This window comes from Bos indicus, chromosome 8 (assembly GCF_029378745.1).
Source record: "Bos indicus isolate NIAB-ARS_2022 breed Sahiwal x Tharparkar chromosome 8, NIAB-ARS_B.indTharparkar_mat_pri_1.0, whole genome shotgun sequence".
Lineage (NCBI taxonomy): Eukaryota > Metazoa > Chordata > Mammalia > Artiodactyla > Bovidae > Bos > Bos indicus.
Window position 1 is genome coordinate 43,913,643 of NC_091767.1, and position 17,571 is coordinate 43,931,213.

The following is a 17,571-nucleotide window of genomic DNA, read 5'->3' on the forward strand; positions in this document are numbered from 1 at the left end:
TCATGAATGGACTGGTCGTTTCCTTTCTTGCCCTCATGAGACTATGTCCCAGACTGTGCGGTAGCTCCACAGGCCTGGATCTAGAGCAAAGACCAGCCTTGGAGCAGAGCCAGAGCTGTCATGTAATGTGAACAAGAAATTAAAATATGTTGTTTTAAGCCATTAAGCATCATCTACTCTTAGACATGAAACCAATGCTTCCTTTAAAAAAATGTTTTAAGGCTCAATGAAATATTAATACTCAGAGCAGCCTAATAAAGGCGGATGAACAAGTAGGTTTTAGTGCCAGTGAATTTTCATGCTAACCATCTGCATAAGAATACAATAAACTGAAAATAACATTCTGGCTTTTTTAAATTAAAGTTTTTACCTTATAAATATGTGCTTTAGGGGGAAGTGGAAAACTTAAGTTACTTGTTTGACTGACCTTTAGAAGATCTTGTTGAAAACAATAGTAGGTTCAAAGAAGATAAGGTTCAAACAGCTCACCCTTCCCCAGGTATGTAATTAATCTCTAACTGATGTGGGGATAAAACAAGAATCAAGGTTATAAACGTAACTGGCATACCAGTCTCCTTGCAAAACAAGGAAATGTAACTGCCTAATATTTTATGGTATGTAGAAACCATTCTTTTCAAAGTCTAGGTCAGATTCATTTTAATTTTTAGTATTAGTCCCTACCTGGAAATCTTAACTCATCAGATATAAGATTTGATGATGCAAATAATTTTTCAAATGATCAATTAGGATAGAACTTAATGAAAATTACTAGATGTCTCTATTTTTTTTCTAAAAGCCAAAGAAAAACAATGCCCAAAGTTAATATTCCTCTCATAGTTATTCTGATAAAAATATATATGAATTCACCTAAAAACTTAATTTCTGAAGGAAAAATATTCAACACCACCTCTTACAAATTTGTGATGAGGTCCTGGCAAGTTACAAGTCCAGAGAAACTCAGAACATGTACTAAGACTAAGCTGACAAGGTGTCATGTTCATAGGTTATAGTAAGAGTCTGTTTAATTGGGAGGAAACAAGTGGGGGAAAAAAAGAAAGAAAAAAAAGGCACACTAAGAAGGTGCCTAATGAAAAGTGAAGGGTAATTCTAAAAAACCCCATTCAGGAATAAACCATTTTCTTCCCACATACATTTCCCCTTTTTGAAAAATCCACCCAGCCTCAGCCTTGGCTGTTCTGTGTTTTCTGTGTGATCCCAGACTCTGACCACAGCTGACGGGACCACACAACAGTTCCCATTCTCAGAGGGGGAAAGGAGGCCTAGGCAAAGCTTATCCACCAGGAATGAGAGAGGGCTAAGAAGAGAGGACCATATGGTACAAAAACTTAGGCTTGAAATGGGATGTCATGATACGCAAGGACTGTAGTGCCATTCTCTACCCAAACGTGAGTTGAAGCAGAGAAAGATGATCTACAGAAAAAAGCCAAAGAATGGTAAAAATGCTAGCGACAAGACATCAGGAGTGTTCAAAAGAAACCATAACTTCCAGCCCTAACTTCAAATTCCCAGGAAGACCGGCTGGCTATCATTCACTTGAATTTCCACTGGATTCCTTCCAAGAAATTCTTTATTGGATTGGTTGCTATTTGTTTGTTTGTTTTGGTCAAACTTCTTATTGCTGATGCCGGTTTGTTAAAGCCAGTATAAATGAGTTTCTCTTTTATGCAGCCAATAAGCCTTACTACTTTGTTTTAATTTTTGATTTATTTGTAAATGTTTGATCTTAATAAACTTTTTAAAGAATAACACATAAAGTACATAAATCTTAAATATTTATCATGATGAATTTTTTCACGAACGAATATATCCAAATCATCACCACCCCTAGGTCCCTCACCAGCCAGTACATCCTTATACCGACTTCTGTCACCATCGAGTATTTTTGCCTCTCTTTTGATGTTCATATAAATGAAATCATACAATATGTATACTAATTTCTGAATTCCTTTACTCAATATCTATGAGATTCATCAAGTTTTGTGTAGCAGTAATTTGGTTTTTTACTGCTGTGTCGTATTTCAATGCATAATCATACCACAAATATTTATTCAATATCTGGCTTGTTTCTATTATGTTTCTATCATTCCATTATAAACATTCTTGTAAATCCTTCTGGTGCACATAAGCACTCACTCCTGTTGGGTACACATATTTGGGAGTATAATTACTGAGTAACAGGATACACGTTTGTTCAGTTTTATAGATAAGTAAAAGCTTCCCAAAGTAGTTAAACCAATTTATGTATCTATCAGCAGTGTATGAGAGTTTGAGCTTTTCTATATCTTCATTTGGTTGTTAGGAATTTTTTTATTTTAGCCATTTGGGTAGGTTTGTATTGGTATTTTATAATAGTTTTAATTTGTATTTTTCTGATGACTGATAATACAGAATGCCCTTCTGCTCATTTTCTAAATTATATTTTCACTTTTTCTTATTAATGTGTAACTGTTCTTTACATATTCTGAACAAGTTTCTTCTTGGATATATGATATGACTAATATCTTCTACTTCATGACTTGCCTTTTTACTCTCAATTTGTACTGTGGAATGAAAGTTATTAATTGTAAAGAACATGAGAACAGACAGAACAGTACATGTTGCTGTGAGAAATAGATCAAATCCGCTCCATCCATTAAGACACCGGAAAGACTAGAGATCTCTTCAAGAAAATAAGAGATACCAAGGGAACATTTCATGCAAAGATGGGCTGGATAAAGGACAGAAATGGTATGGACCTAACAGAAGCAGAAGATATTAAGAAGAGATGGCAAGAATACACAGAAGAACTGTACAAAAAAGATCTTCACGACCCAGATAATCACGATGGTGTGATCACTGACCTAGAGCCAGACATCCTGGAATGTGAAGTCAAGTGGGCCTTAGAAAGCATCACTACTAACAAAGTTAGTGGAGGTGATGGAATTCCAGTTGAGCTATTTCAAATCCTGAAAGATGATGCTGTGAAAGTGCTGCACTCAATATGCCAGCAAATTTGGAAAACTCAGCAGTGGCCACAGGACTGGAAAAGGTCCGTTTTCATTCCAATCCCAAAGAAAGGCAATGCCAAAGAATGCTCAAACTACCGCACAACTGCACTCATCTCACACGCTAGTAAAATAATGCTCAAAATTCTCCAAGCCAGGCTTCAGCAATATGTGAACCATGAACTTCCTGAGGTTCAAGCTGGTTTTAGAAAAGGCAGAGGAACCAGAGATCAAATTGCCAACATCCGCTGGATCACAGAAAAAGCAAGAGAGTTCCAGAAAAACATCTATTTCTGCTTTACTGACTATGCCAAAGCCTTTGACTGTGTGGATCACAATAAACTGTGGAAAATTCTGAAAGAGATGGGCATACCAGACCACCTGATCTGCCTCTTGAGAAATCTGTACGCAGGTCAAGAAGCAACAGTTACAACTGGACATGGAACAACAGACTGGTTCCAAATAGGAAAAGGAGTACGTCAAGGCTGTATACTGTCACCCTGCTTATTTAACTTCTATGCAGAGTACATCATGAGAAATGCTGGACTGGAAGAAACACAAGCTGGAATCAAGATTGCCGGGAGAAATATCAATTACCTCAGATATGCAGATGACACCACCCTTATGGCAGAAAGTGAAGAGGAACTCAAAAGCCTCTTGATGAAAGTGAAAGTGGAGAGTGAAAAAGTTGGCTTAAAGCTCAACATTCAGAAAATGAAGATCATGGCATCTGGTCCCATCACTTCATGGGAAATAGATGGGGAAACAGTGGAAACAGTGTCAGACTTTTTTGGGGGGGGCTCCAAAATCACTGCAGATGGTGACTGCAGCCATGAAATTAAAAGACGCTTACTCCTTGGAAGGAAAGTTATGACCAACCTAGATAGCATATTCAAAAGCAGAGACACTACTTTGCCAACAAAGGTCCATCTAGTCAAGGCTATGGTTTTTCCTGTGGTCATGTATAGATGTGAGAGTTGGACTGTGAAGAAGGCTGAGCGCAGAAGAATTGATGCTTTTGAACTGTGGTGTTGGAGAAGACTCTGAGAGTCCCTTGGACTGCAAGGAGATCCAACCAGTCCATTCTGAAGGAGATCAGCCCTGGGATTTCTTTGGAAGGAATGATGCTAAAGCTGAAACTCCAGTACTTTGGCCACCTCATGCAAAGAGTTGATTCATTGGAAAAGACTCTAATGCTGGGAGGGATTGGGGGCAGGAGGAGAAGGGGACGACAGAGGATGAGATGGCTAGATGGCATCACTGACTCAATGGACCTGAGTCTGGGTGAACTCCGGGAGTTGGTGATGGACAGGGAGGCCTGGCGTGCTGCGATTCATGGGGTCGCAAAGAGTCAGACACGACTGAGCGACTGATCTGATCTGATCTGATCTGATGCATCATACCCTGGAAACACTTTTATGAATGGTGAATGGCTTTCACCACCAGCCCTTAAAAGTCTAGCAGTATCTTTCCATCACTACTCAACAGAATTATTGGTCCAGACTACTTCCCAGAAGAGATGTTCAGAGCACAGACTTACGCTGTGCTCTGATACCAAGATATATCAGATACCAAGAACATATCACTTCTCTCCCCATCCCAGTGCCCCCGGAGAAAAATATCCTAACCTCAACAATTTCCCAGCAATTACCAGGAATTCTATTATCCTAAACAGCCTATGAAAGCTTCCTTGGCCTGGGACAGCAAATGGAGCAACAGTTTTCTCCAATGATCATATTTCAAGAGAGCTTGGGTAGCTCTCACACATCTATTACCTCATTGATCCTCTCAGCTCCTCTGTGCAGGACCTCTCATTATCTCCATGTTATAAGCAGAAAGGTTGTTTTGCTCAGCCAAAACTGTGGAAGAACTTGCAGAGAAGGGAGAAGGGTGGTGGCACTTAATGGCACTGGGGTTTCCTACTGGACCCAGAGCCCTGAGTCCTCCTCTCCCCCCCCCCCTTTTTTTTTTTTTTTGGTCACTGGGTACTGACACTTTTAACTTCTGTGAGGGGCAAGGGTAGGGGGGCAGGGAGGGCCTGGTGTTGATCTGGTGTGCAGCTTCTCATTGTGGTGGCTTCTCTTGTTGGGGAGCACAGACGAAGGTGCGTGAGCTTCAGCAGCTGCAGCACACACCCTCAGAAGTTGTGGCACACACACTTAGCTGCTCCACAGTGTGTGGGATCTTCCCAGTCCAGAGGTCAAACCTGCGTCCCCGGCACTGGCAGGCAGATTCTTATGCGCTGCACCACCAGGGAAGTCCATTCCTCTGCCTTGTTACTAGCTCCCAAGGTTCTTCTCTGATCTACTCAGTGCGAGCTGGGATCACAATCCTTTCTCTGTTTCTCTGGTCATAAGCAAACAAAATAGCTCTTTTGAGATTTTTTTTTTTGTCCCAGGGAGATATACAGTCAGGAAATACTATATCCTAAATGTTCCTTCCTTTATCTTCCCTCTCTTCTCTATCCTCCTTCTCCCTCCTCCAGTCAAGACACACTTAAACACCTAGGCATGATTATATTACTCTTCCTTTTCAGACACACAGAGGCAAAAACAAAAAACATGCCTGACAGGAAGTAGCAGACTTGAGGCTCTAGAGTCCAAGCTCCTCACCATTGCACTATATTGAATCAGGTCCCATCAATGTGACCTATTCAGAAATAAAGGTTAGGAGAAGGAAAAGGAAAGGCTGCCCTGGGTCACTGAGGGTCATGGAGGAAAAAGGAGATGCTCAGAAAGAGACAGTTTCTATGGATTCAGTACCTCCAATCCTGCCTGGGATCCAGGCTAAAATACAGATATTGACATGTGAAGAACAGCCTGAAGTCAGGACTCAAATCAGGTCAAATAACTGGCAAGCACAGTTATTTGGCTAACTTGGATGAGAGGCCAGAGGTAGGTTCACAACATACCTTTTCTTTGAAAGTTCCCAGGAAAAGGATTCATAAACTATATGAACTTCAAGCCCTTAAGCGTATTTCCTTTTTTTGCTAGCATAGGTGAAAGGGCAGGAAAGTGACTGATTTTTTTTCACTGTACTAAAGCTATTTTATTGAATCTTTAAGGGCTCACTGAGTCCTCAAGGTCTTCTTACCCATTTTTGACTTCAAAAGATGAACCCTTGGCAGACTCTGCCCCAAAATAGGCAAAATTGAGCCCAGACACAGTAGCTCTTTATTTCTGAGTGAGAGATAGTTTGGTTCTCTAGAAGGTGTGAAAAAAAAAAAAAAAAACACAAAAAACCTGTATGAGCACAAGGGATTTCACCAAAAGAAAACAAAGTCTTTCCAATTAGCTTTTCCTGGTTTCCAAACAGTAGCCTTTTGTTTCCTGAGGTTGGCTAAAAGAAACCTTAAAAACAAACAAAAGAAACAGTTCTCTTTCTCTATTAGCCTAAAAATTGATTAAAAAAAAAAAAAAAAAAAAAACCTCTCTAAAAAGGTCCATGAAATGTGGGGAAGATAAGTTACAGTAAGTACCTTCATGTCTCTAAGTTCATACACACAAAAGGTGTATGTGAAAGAGGAGCACTGGAGAATCAACACCTGACTCACATACACACCTGGCTGCTGCTGCTGCTAAGTCGCTTCAGTCGTGTCCGACTCTGTGTGACCCCAAAGACGGCAGCCCATCAGGCTCCCCCGTCCCTGGGATTCTCCAGGCAAGAACACTGGAGTGGGCTGCCATTTCCTTCTCCAACACACCTGGCAGGTGGGGTCAAATCTTATTAGGAGAAATCTCTTTATAACCAAACTGTTTAAATTTCAACAGATAGAAGCATGAAATTCCTGATCATCTACAGGATAGGTTACTATTCAGTGGGCACCTAAAACCACTATAAAAATTAATGAACTGGTACCCTTGTGCAGATCCGGCAGCCCTAGTATGTCACTGATGAAACTATACACATTCATTCAACATATACTGTTGAGTGCTGACAAAGCATAACTTGGCTACTCCACAAAAAGCCCCTTTTGTTCCTCAAGGCAGTGTCTCCACACTGTCTGCCACCCACACAGTTGTCATTCCCAACGTGGAAAACAATTCTCAGACCCCAGTCTGAGAGCAGTCACAACTGCTCCCCTTTCCACTCCCCCCAGTAAAAACATACCAGAACACAAGTAAGTTCACATGACTTCATTCGAGGACTAACCTTGAATTCTCTCAGCATTAAAAAAGAAACTAAACAATATACACAAACTTTAGCAGTGAACTATTTGAGTTGCTTCTCTCAATTGTTAGTGAAACCTTGCCAAGGCTGACAAACTTTGAGTTGTAGTAAGTAAACCCCAATCTTTTCTCTCCCAGCCTCCTCTCCTTGATAGGGATTCAGCCAACTCTCCTCCCACTCCTGAATCATAACTTAGAAAGGAGATCAAAGGGTGATGTTTCCGGAGGCAGAGAAATCTTCTTCTGCCCTCAAGGTCAGAAGCCAGCATTCTCCAAATACCCTTCAGGTTATGCCGCACAAGATTCAACCCTGCCAGAAAGAAACCAAACAGTAGCCACAAATACCTTAAAAGTATTTAAGAACAACAGTGTCTATCCCTTGGTCAGTATTACCCCTAGTAATATTTAAGGGAAGACAGAACGTTGAATAAGTTCAGAACTAGGCTGCATTCTAAAAGAGGCATACAATCCTTAAAAACAAACAATTGGGAAGATAAAACAGATGCCCTAAAGAGAAGAAGGATGAAATTTCAAAAGGCCAACAGAAAATAAATCAAAACAAACTCAAGCCCACGAAGTCATATGTTAAATTTCATTGAAACTACTTACTTCATTTTTAAAGAAATGGCAAAAACTTTTAGCATGGACACTGAAGCTTTAGAGTATCCAATTTATCCTTGTGTTGACAACCCCTGTTTTTCCTTTAAAAAAAAAAATGCACCAAGAACTCAAATCTTTTATATTTTCATGTGGAAATCTAATTCCTGGCCAACTACAGAGCATGACTCAGGCAAATCTCCTATAAAAATGTCACAGTGAATGGCAAAAATCAATAGATTGATTTTACAAACTAGAAAAGTTGCAAGATTAAGACAACATGAACAAAATTTCAGTCTTTCTATACACCGAATACTTTTATTCTCAGAACCAGTAGAGTTTATTCACAAACTTTCATTTTTTAAACTTTTATTAGTAGTAAATCTCTTGAGCAGTATCTCCCATCAGTTAAAAGAAAAAACTCACAAGAAATGAATTATACAGCAAGGAGAAACAGAAAAGCTGGACTGGTTTAAAAAACTGATACAAAGTCTCAATTAATTCTTTAGCTGGCCTGACTTTTCTATCTCACTATGCTGTAAAACAAAAAGAATGATGAACCATCTTTGAGGTGCTCATCTTCATAAGTCATCTGGGGAATTCAATAACACTCATTTACCTGAATAGCTAAAAGAGAACAGACAATAACAAGCACTGGCAAGAATGCAGAGCAACTAGGACTCACGTAAACTGTTGGAAAGGTAATTAATAGAACCACTCTGGCAGTGTCCGCTACAGCTAAACTGCGTGCCTCAGCAATTCCACTCCTAGGTACTTATCCTATCAGAAATGTATACGTATGTTCATGAGAAAACATGCACAAAGTCGTTCATAATAACAGTGTTCATATTAGTCCAAAAATAGAAACAACTCACTGTATATCTCCAGTAGGATGGATAAACAGTAGAATATTCACACAATGGGACACAATAAGAAATGAAAATAAACAACCCATAGACATATGAAACAGCATGGATCAATCTTACAAATATGACACGGAGAGAAGCCAGACACAATAAAGTATTTGCTCTGTGACTCTATATGTATAAGAAAAAAATCTGACAAAAGTAATCAATGATATTAGAAGGATACCCTTTGGGCTAGAATAGTGAATCAAAGGGAGTATAATACAAAGATGATCAGCTTGGGTATATGGCTCTATGGGAAGGCAGGCAAGGGAGTATCTGGTAGAAAAGTGAGTCAAAACATCACATAATATGGACAATTCCAGACCCTAAAAAAAGCTGCTCTTAAACCAGCAATTTTTATAGCAAAGAGCAATTCTGTTAAGAGGAATACAAAAAAAGAGAGGTACTGGAGACAGAGAGGGAAAGGCATGGGGAGAGGAGGAAGGATGAATAAATTCAGGATGAATAAATTTGATTTCTACCTATGCTTTAATTATTTTTTCATATTTTCCCTAAGATCAAAGGGTAAACAAGTCAGAATTACCAATAGAAATCAGAACAAAATAACCAAAAATGCAATGCAATCAACAAATTTAAGTTTTTGCCTCTAATCAAGCCAAAAATTATATAAACTATCAAAAGGAGTCTTAACTTCAATGCATTGAATGGAAACCAACAAGAATAGAAGTTCCTTTTGTATGCTTCTCAAGGGATTAGATAATTATAAAAATGTATTAGTATGTCTCCTGAGACTTTAAGCCCCATTGATCAATTCCATTAACTGAAGTGTTTTTTGTTTTGTTTTGTTTTGTTTTCTGGCTGTGCTGCAAAGCTTGCAGGATCTTAGTTCAATCAGGGATTGAACCCAGGCCCCAGCAATGAAAGTGCCGAGTTCTAACCACTGGACCACCAGGGAGTTCCCCAAATGAATTTTTTTAAAAGGGGGAAAAAAAAAAAAAACCACCCTACAACAGAACTACAGGGTTCCTGACACTGTCTGAAATATATCTCTTTCCAATTAACTGATTGCTTCCGCAACGAAAGAAACATGAGGATACTTAATTTCTGACAGGCTTTTCTGGTGTATATACCTGTACACTAATAGTTAACAGTGTATCTATTACAAGATTCTTCATCAATGAGACTATCATTTGCTTCCAGTATTCATACTTTAAATGCAAAGCTGAAGGAAGGAAAAGGCAAAAGATTATCTGAGTTTAGAAGCCAAAGAGAGAAAATTAAAATTGCTGTATTGTATCACCTGCTCTGCTTATGCAGACTACATGCTAACAGGCAATTCACACATCTAGTAGCTGGTGTGTTTTCATAAGAGCCTCACTGTCAGGTATCCTCCATTCAAGACAGTTCTGTTGTTCTCTTTCACTGCCCTTTCCAATACACACGCACATACACACACACACACTCCAACAAACATGAGCTTGCCACCTCTCCACAGCCTTATCGAGTGTGGAATGCTTTATTTAAAATTACACAGGTAACTGAAAAAGGAGAACTAAAATTAATAAGATAAAAATAATAGGGTACCTAATAAATAATGGGAAGCAAAGGGGAAAGGAAAAAAAGAGAGGTGGGAGGTAATACAAATTCCACTCCTTCCTTAGCAGGGAGTTAATAGCTATAGTTAAATTTGTGAACTCAAGTGTAGACTGTGGCAGCTTAAAAAGCAAGCTACACATTCTTTGACACTCTTCCCACCAAGTGGCTAGTCTAGATCCCCTCCTCTTCAGTCTGAGCAGGCTTAGTGACTGACCCCATCAACAGTTTGGTGAAAAGGAAGTTATGTAACTTCTGAGATTCGTCATAAAAGGCCAAGGAGATTCCAACTGGTTCACTTGAGGTACTCATAGCTCAAGTTAATTGTATGTGTCCACCTGGCGGGTGTTTTGGGATTAGATTAACATTTCAATTGCATTCTGGGTAAAGCAGATTGCTCCCCATAATATGGGTGGGCCTCACCCAATCAGTTGAAGGGTTGAATAGGACAAAAAAGCATGGCCTCCCTGAGCAAGAAGGAATTCTCCAGCAGACTGCCTCTAGTCTTCATCTGCAACATCAGCTGTCCTGGAGGCTGCTGGTTCACACCACAGATTTTGGAATCACCAACCTCCATAATCATGAGCCAATTGCTTATAATAAATCTTTCTATAAATACATGCACATCCTATTGGTCTGATTCTCTTTAGACCCTGATTAATATCTGGGGAAAGCTGGTGGCCATGTAAGTAGTGCAACTACCTGGGGCCACCATGCTGAAGTTGCCACGTGTAGGTATTCCAGTCAACAATCAATGCCACGCCCAGTCTTCCAGCCAGCCTTGCCAAGGCACATGGCAGGGAAGTAAAGCCTTCCTGGACCTTCCAGCCCAGCCAACTGACCAGCTGCATGATACAGAGAGATTCCAGTCAATGCTTCAGGAGGAGGATAAGCCAGCCCCTACCTGCATCCTCGATCCATGGAACACATAATACTATGAAATAACTGTCTAATAAGCCACTAAAGTATAAGTTCAATGATAACCACCAAAAGAACTAAAAACAGAAATAGTTTACGGTTATTACACTGGAGAAGAGACTGTAGCTGAGCTGGGATCAGAAAGGAGTAAAGGGTTTTAGTTTTCATTTTAAACACTGTTTTGTTATCTGCATTATTCTTATTATGTACAGATATTACTATAGAAATTCAAACAATTTTAAATTAAAGAAACAACAGCAGCAAATATGTTTAGCACTTACTGTGTACCAAATTTCAATGTGCTCTCTGTGCTATGTTTTAACTAATTTAATACTCAAAATAACCCCATGAGGGGAGTGCTTTTATTATCTCTTTTTAATAGATGGGAAATTGAGACACAGAGAGATTCAGTTAACTGTATGAAAGGTCACACAGCAAGCAGCAGCACCTAGACTCAAACTAGCCAGTCTGGATCCAGAGCTACAACATTTCCACAAAGACTACTAGGCTGGTTCGGCAGTCACAAAGTCATTAGACGAAGGGCACAATCTGAAATTGCCATTCACCTGGGTTTCCAAGCATGTGACTAACAATGCTATCATGTGTCAAGCGCTGCTGGACTTCCTTGCTTCTTCAAAGGCTATGAGCTAAACTGAAATGCCTTTTACTCTAGTCCCCACCTGTACACATTCTTCAAGGTTCAATCTCCCTAAACATCACCCAAATCTCTCTCCTCAGTGTTAATGTCCCCTATATTTCCAGTGAGCCATTTTATCAGATATTTCCATCTTTCTGCCTCCAATTCAATTTTGTATCTTTACATCTCCCCATCTGCTATGAACCAAATGAGGGTCTTCAACTCTGAATTCCCCCACCAGGGCCTTGCATAAAATAAAAATGTAATTATCACTTATTAAAGCTCACTGACATTCGTTTATTCTAAATGAAAGTTAGTGGAGCAGCCTTAACCTTAGAGAAATTTTCACTGAATTTTATTTGAGAGGAAAGAGGGATGAGAGGGGTTAAGCACAATTCTACTCCTCAGTATATACCCTAAACACAAATTTGTGTTGTATATCAAGTCATACAATACAATGTTCAAGTCACACTATTCCCCATGGACAAAATTTGGAAACTAATCAAATGCCCATCAACCCTAGAATGGATAAACTGTGGCACAGTCACAATGAAACACTGGACAGCAATGATAATGACTGACTACAGCCACATGCAACAACATGACAAAGTATCACAAACATAATTTTGAGTGAAAGAAGCCAGATACCAAAACCAAAACAAACAAGAAAACCACATAAACATACTATATGATCCCATGTATATAGATCACGAGGATAGGCAAAACTAACCTATGGTTGAGACAGTAGTTACCTCTGGGAAGAGTGTATGACTGGAGGAAAAAAGCATGGCAATGCTGTGTATCTTTATCTCAGTGCTGGTTATAAGTTTATGCTCACTTTGTGAACATTCATCAAATTATACGCTTAAGATGTATATGTTTCTTACAGTTCAACTTTAAGAATTACTTTACAAGATGCATAAGCCAAGCCACCATGTAGCAGGCATAAAACACCCTGTAACATTTGAAACCAACTTGGCTTAATTTGATTTGAGGGCAGAAGAGAAGTACAGTGGTTGTTGCTTCAACTCTGTTCACTGAAACATGATTTTTAGAACGTGCACAAATAGTCCAACAAAATGTCTAAGTGAACTGTTTGAAATTTCTCACTGAGATCCCCTTTGCTGCTTCTGAAATGTGCTCACTCTTCTCCATTTTAACACACTTCAGCTCCCACAAGTACTCCCCTTTCAGGCTTTCTCCAATTCTTGCCTCAATTTCTTGAATTACCTCCTACTAGACCCTTTCCCATCCTCTTCCTCAAACCAGGAGTAAATGCATAAGCACAGTAGCTCAGGGCCTATATGAGAGCAGATGCTCTCTCACTGGCTTCCGTGATGGTTCAGCAGGTAAAGAATGGGCCTGCAACGCAGGAGACATAGGAGATGTGGATTCTCAGCACTCATGCAGGCATGCACTTTTTCACCAAATCAATCCAAGTCTCAATGTAACCATCCTAGTGGCTATTTGCCTGTGGTTTCTTTCTTTAGGGACAGTGGATACTTTAAAACTATTTTTAAATCTAGAGTCCTTTTTTTCCCCCTAACACCTCCCCCCAAAACAAACATACACATAGCACTCACATGTGCCACAGTGATTTGTGGACTTGGCAAATCTAAAGTGCAGAAAGTGTGCCCCACCTACAGGGATAAAATGCAGTCCTAATTTGTGTGTTTTTAAAAGAGGCAATTATTCCTCTACTGGAAGCCTCTCCTCTATCCTTAGATACTGTAATCTCCAGAGGACAATGTCCAGAGGACAACCCATTCTTAATTTTTCTTCCACTGCTTCAGCAGCAGCACCTTTTCCCAAATCTACTAACTGAAAAAGGACTGAAGTTAATAATCTGTCCGTTTTCTCATTCAGTTTCCATCTTGAGAAAGCTTCACCTTAGAATGAGAGTGGGAGGCTGGGGGAAGGGGAGTGGGGAATAACTGATTAATGCGGAGGGCTACTTCGGCAGGTGATGAAAATGTTCTGGAATTAGACAGTAGGGATGCCTGCACAACTCTGTGAATATACTAAAAAAAAAAAAAAAAACACAGTAAATTATACAATTTGGGTAAACTTATGGCACATTTATTATGTATCAACTTTTAAAATAAATAAAATGTGGGAAAGCCCAACTTTTCTGTAGAGAAAGTTGGATGAAGCGAGCAAATAGCAGATGGACATCTAAGTACCACCTAAAAACCAAGCTGAATAAATTCACGGAATTAAAAATAAGGAAACTAGCCCTGACTTTCCATTCAGCTCACAGATGAATGGGATGAAGCTGGGGCAAGAAAGTGCACAATTACAGAACTGGGTGGTTAACTTTCCTTGTTGGTCTCCGAGCGTCTGTCTTGATATAATACTTCATTAATTAATTCGACGAGACGAACCTCAGCAGAGACCATGTGCAGACAGCGAGCGCTGGGGGACGCCACAGATTGTTTCTAAGGCTCACTAGAAAAACCCCTCTCCAAGCCACCCCGGCGCAGCACAGTTCTTGCTGACTTGCAGGACCCGCCGCGAAGCGTTGCCTCGGAGTTCCACACGGACCGGGTGGAGAAGAACGGTCAAGGGGAGGACGCTGCTGGGGCCATGGGAAGGGGGAGGAAGGCGAGCTGAGGGTCCAAGTCTGCTTAAGGGCGCTCGCAGCCTCCCTCGACGACCACCAGAAGCCTCTGGAGACTCCAGAAGCCCACGCTGTCCCGGCGGGGTTCAACTGGCCGCAGGCCCAGGGCGCCCACACCCCTCCCCCACCCCCCGGCCCCGGCAACCTCGGCCGGAGCCATCTCCGAGTCGGTTGAGGGCGACCGAGGCCACCTGCCGCTCCGCCGATGAGGAAGAAAGTGGTCGACCGCCACTCCCTCCAGCGGAGCCGAGCCGAAAACTTCTCGGGGAGACGCCTCGGAGAGCTCTCTCACTCGATCCCGGACTAATGAAAGGGCCCCAGGGGCACCCAGGGCCGTGCGTCCCGACTCGGGACGCGTCCGCACCCTCCCGCCTCCTGGCCCGGCTCGGACTTTCCCGCTGACCCCGAGCCGGGCGCGCAGCACTCCCCTTCCAAAAACCCCCGAGCCCCTCCGCCACAGTGTGCAGAACCCCGCGAGTTGCGGGGCCGCAGGAACCTCTCGGACCCCATCCCTAGGCCCGTCCTGAGGCCGCCAGGGTAACCCGGCAAGAGAGAGCCTGCGGGGGGCTGCCCTCCGCCACCGCCACGGCCGCCGTGCGCCCCGGCGCGCCCCAAGCTGGCCTGACTGGGCGTGGAGACCAACAGGGGCAGGGTCGGAGCCCCACGCCCCCGGCCAACCCGCCCGGAAAGGTGGCGCAACGCAGCCCTCAGCTCCACTCACCTCCAGCAGCTCCTCTCAACCTGCCGCGCGCGCCGGCGGCTCGCTGCCTCGCCCGCGGCTCCCGGACCTCGGAGAAGGGGGCGGGGCGCAGGGGGCGGAGCCGGCCCCCGGCTAGCGAGCGCCAGAATTAAACCCCGAACTTACCAGCGCTCAGCTGCTACCGCAAAGGCAAGGAAGCCGGGGAGACCCGCAAGCCTCCGACTCCCGGCGGGAAACGGCTGCGGCTGCGTCCCGGAGCTGGACGGAGGGACAGCTCCGGCCTGCAAAACCCCAGACGGCTCCCGGGACCTCAAGGAACCCCGGCTCTCCGCGGCCCTCTCTTTGTACCCGCGCGAGCCGGCCGGCGGGCAGATTCCAGTGCGCCTGCGCGCCGATCAGACTCCACCAGGCCCACGGAGCACCTTCGCTCACCTCCACCGCTTCACCCCGGTCCGCTGGCTTCTGCCCCGCGAGCAGCAGGCAGAGCCGCTCCTTCCGCCCCGGCACGCTCCTGCGGCAGCTGTGTGTTTACTTTCTTTCCCCGAGGGAGAGGAAAAAATCCATCCCCAGTGAGACGTGCGTCAGTTCGATTCTATCAGTTCTTACCCGGAGGGGTACCTGGCCGCGGGAGGCTGGCACTGTTAACACGCCGGCTTAGCACCCTTTACTGGCCCCTCCCTCCTCACCGCTAAAGAAATTGATTAGGGACTGTCAGCTTGTTTCCTGGCCCCTGGTGACAGCGGGATTCTGGAGCATGCAGGGATCTGGTTTTCTGCAAGTGCCTGAGCTGGACGAGCCGTGTCTTCCGTGCGTTCGCGCCGGCTAGGCTGCAGGACCGAGTCCTCAGTGAAAAGGAGAGAATGCACGTCCAAAAGGGTGTAGGTGTTCTGAGGACTTCAAATAAGACGCAGTGCCTGGGTAGGCAGCTTAGAAGCGAACTAGGAAGTCAGACACTCTCAATCCGTAGCAAATTAAGTGGGTGCAAGGGAGGCTGTGACTTGAGTCTTCTTTCAAATTGAAGATGGTTTGAATAAACAGGACGGGAGGACCAACAAATATTACCAAGAAACACTGATGCCAGCTCTCCAATCACTGATTTTTCTTAAGCTCGGGGCGGGGCAGTTCACCCACTAAGGTCTCCAGCGCAGCACACCTCCCAGAGGGGCTTTCAGTTCAGTCGCTCAGTCCTGTCCGACTCTTTGCGACCCCATGAATCGCAGCACGCCAGGCCTCCCTGTCCATCACCAACTCCCGGAGTTCACCCAGACTCAACGTCCATCGAGTCAGTGATGCCATCCAGCCACCTCATCCTCTGGCGTCCCCTTCTCCTCCTGCCCCCAATCCCTCCCAGCATCAGAGTCTTTTCCAATGAGTCAATCTTCGCATGAGCTGGCCAAAGTACTGGAGTTTCAGCTTTAGCATCATTCCTTCCAAAGAAATCCCAGGGCTGATCTCCTTCAGAATGGACTGGTTGAATCTCCTTGCAGTCCAAGGGACTCTCAAGAGTCTTCTCCAACACCACAGTTCAAAAGCATCAATTCTTTGGTGCTCAGCCTTCTTCACAGTCCAACTCTCACATCCATACATGACTACAGGAAAAACCATAGCCTTGACTAGACGAACCTTTGTTGGCAAAGTAATGTCTCTGCTTTTGAATATGCTATCTAGGTTGGTCATAACTTTCCTTCCAAGGAATAAGCGTCTTTTAATTTCATGGCTGCAGTCACCATCTGCAGTGATTTTGGAGCCTAAAAAAAGAAAGTCTGACACTGTTTCCACTGTTTCCCCATCTATTTCCCATAAAGTGATGGGACCGGATGCCATGATCTTCATTTTCTGAATGTGGAGCTTTAAGCCAACTTTTTCACTCTCCACTTTCACTTTCATCAAGAGGCTTTTGAGTTCCTCTTCACTTTCTGCCATAAGGGTGGTGTCATCTGCATATCTGAGGTTATTGATATTTCTCCTGGCAATCTTGATTCCAGCTTGTATTTCTTCCAGTCCAGCATTTCTCATGATGTACTCTGCATAGAAGTTAAATAAGCAGGGTGACAATATACAGCCTTGATGTACTCCTTTTCCTATTTGGAACCAGTCTGTTGTTTCATGTCCAGTTCTAACTGTTGCTTCCTGACCTGCATACAGATTTCTCAAGAGGCAGATCAGGTGGTCTGGTATGCCCATCTCTTTCAGAATTTTCCACAGTTTATTGTGATCCACACAGTCAAAGGCTTTGGCATAGTCAATAAAACAGAAATAGATGTTTTTCTGGAACTTTCTTGCTTTAGGCAGTCACAATATTTTTGCAAGTAGGTTAAAGCAAAGAGTTATCACAAGATGCTAGCCTTTGGGGAGAAGAGGCTGTGAAATCCCTATGTGTTCACAGCAAAGCACACCTGCAGATTCCTGAAACCAATGGCCCCTGCCTGTGAAGAAGATAAGCTCAGCTCAAGAAGATAAGGA

At 43.0% G+C, this 17,571-nt stretch overlaps 1 protein-coding gene across 1 annotated transcript in view; it reads right to left on the minus strand.

Annotated features, from left to right (window-relative positions):
* The window catches only part of KANK1 (KN motif and ankyrin repeat domains 1), a 215,114-nt gene extending 199,884 nt beyond the window's left edge, over positions 1-15,230 (minus strand). The window contains exon 1 of the mRNA XM_019966029.2: positions 15,130-15,230. The gene's annotated coding sequence lies outside the window, so the exon portion shown is untranslated. The remainder of the gene's footprint in view (positions 1-15,129) is intronic.
* Between the last annotated feature and the right edge of the window lie 2,341 nt (positions 15,231-17,571).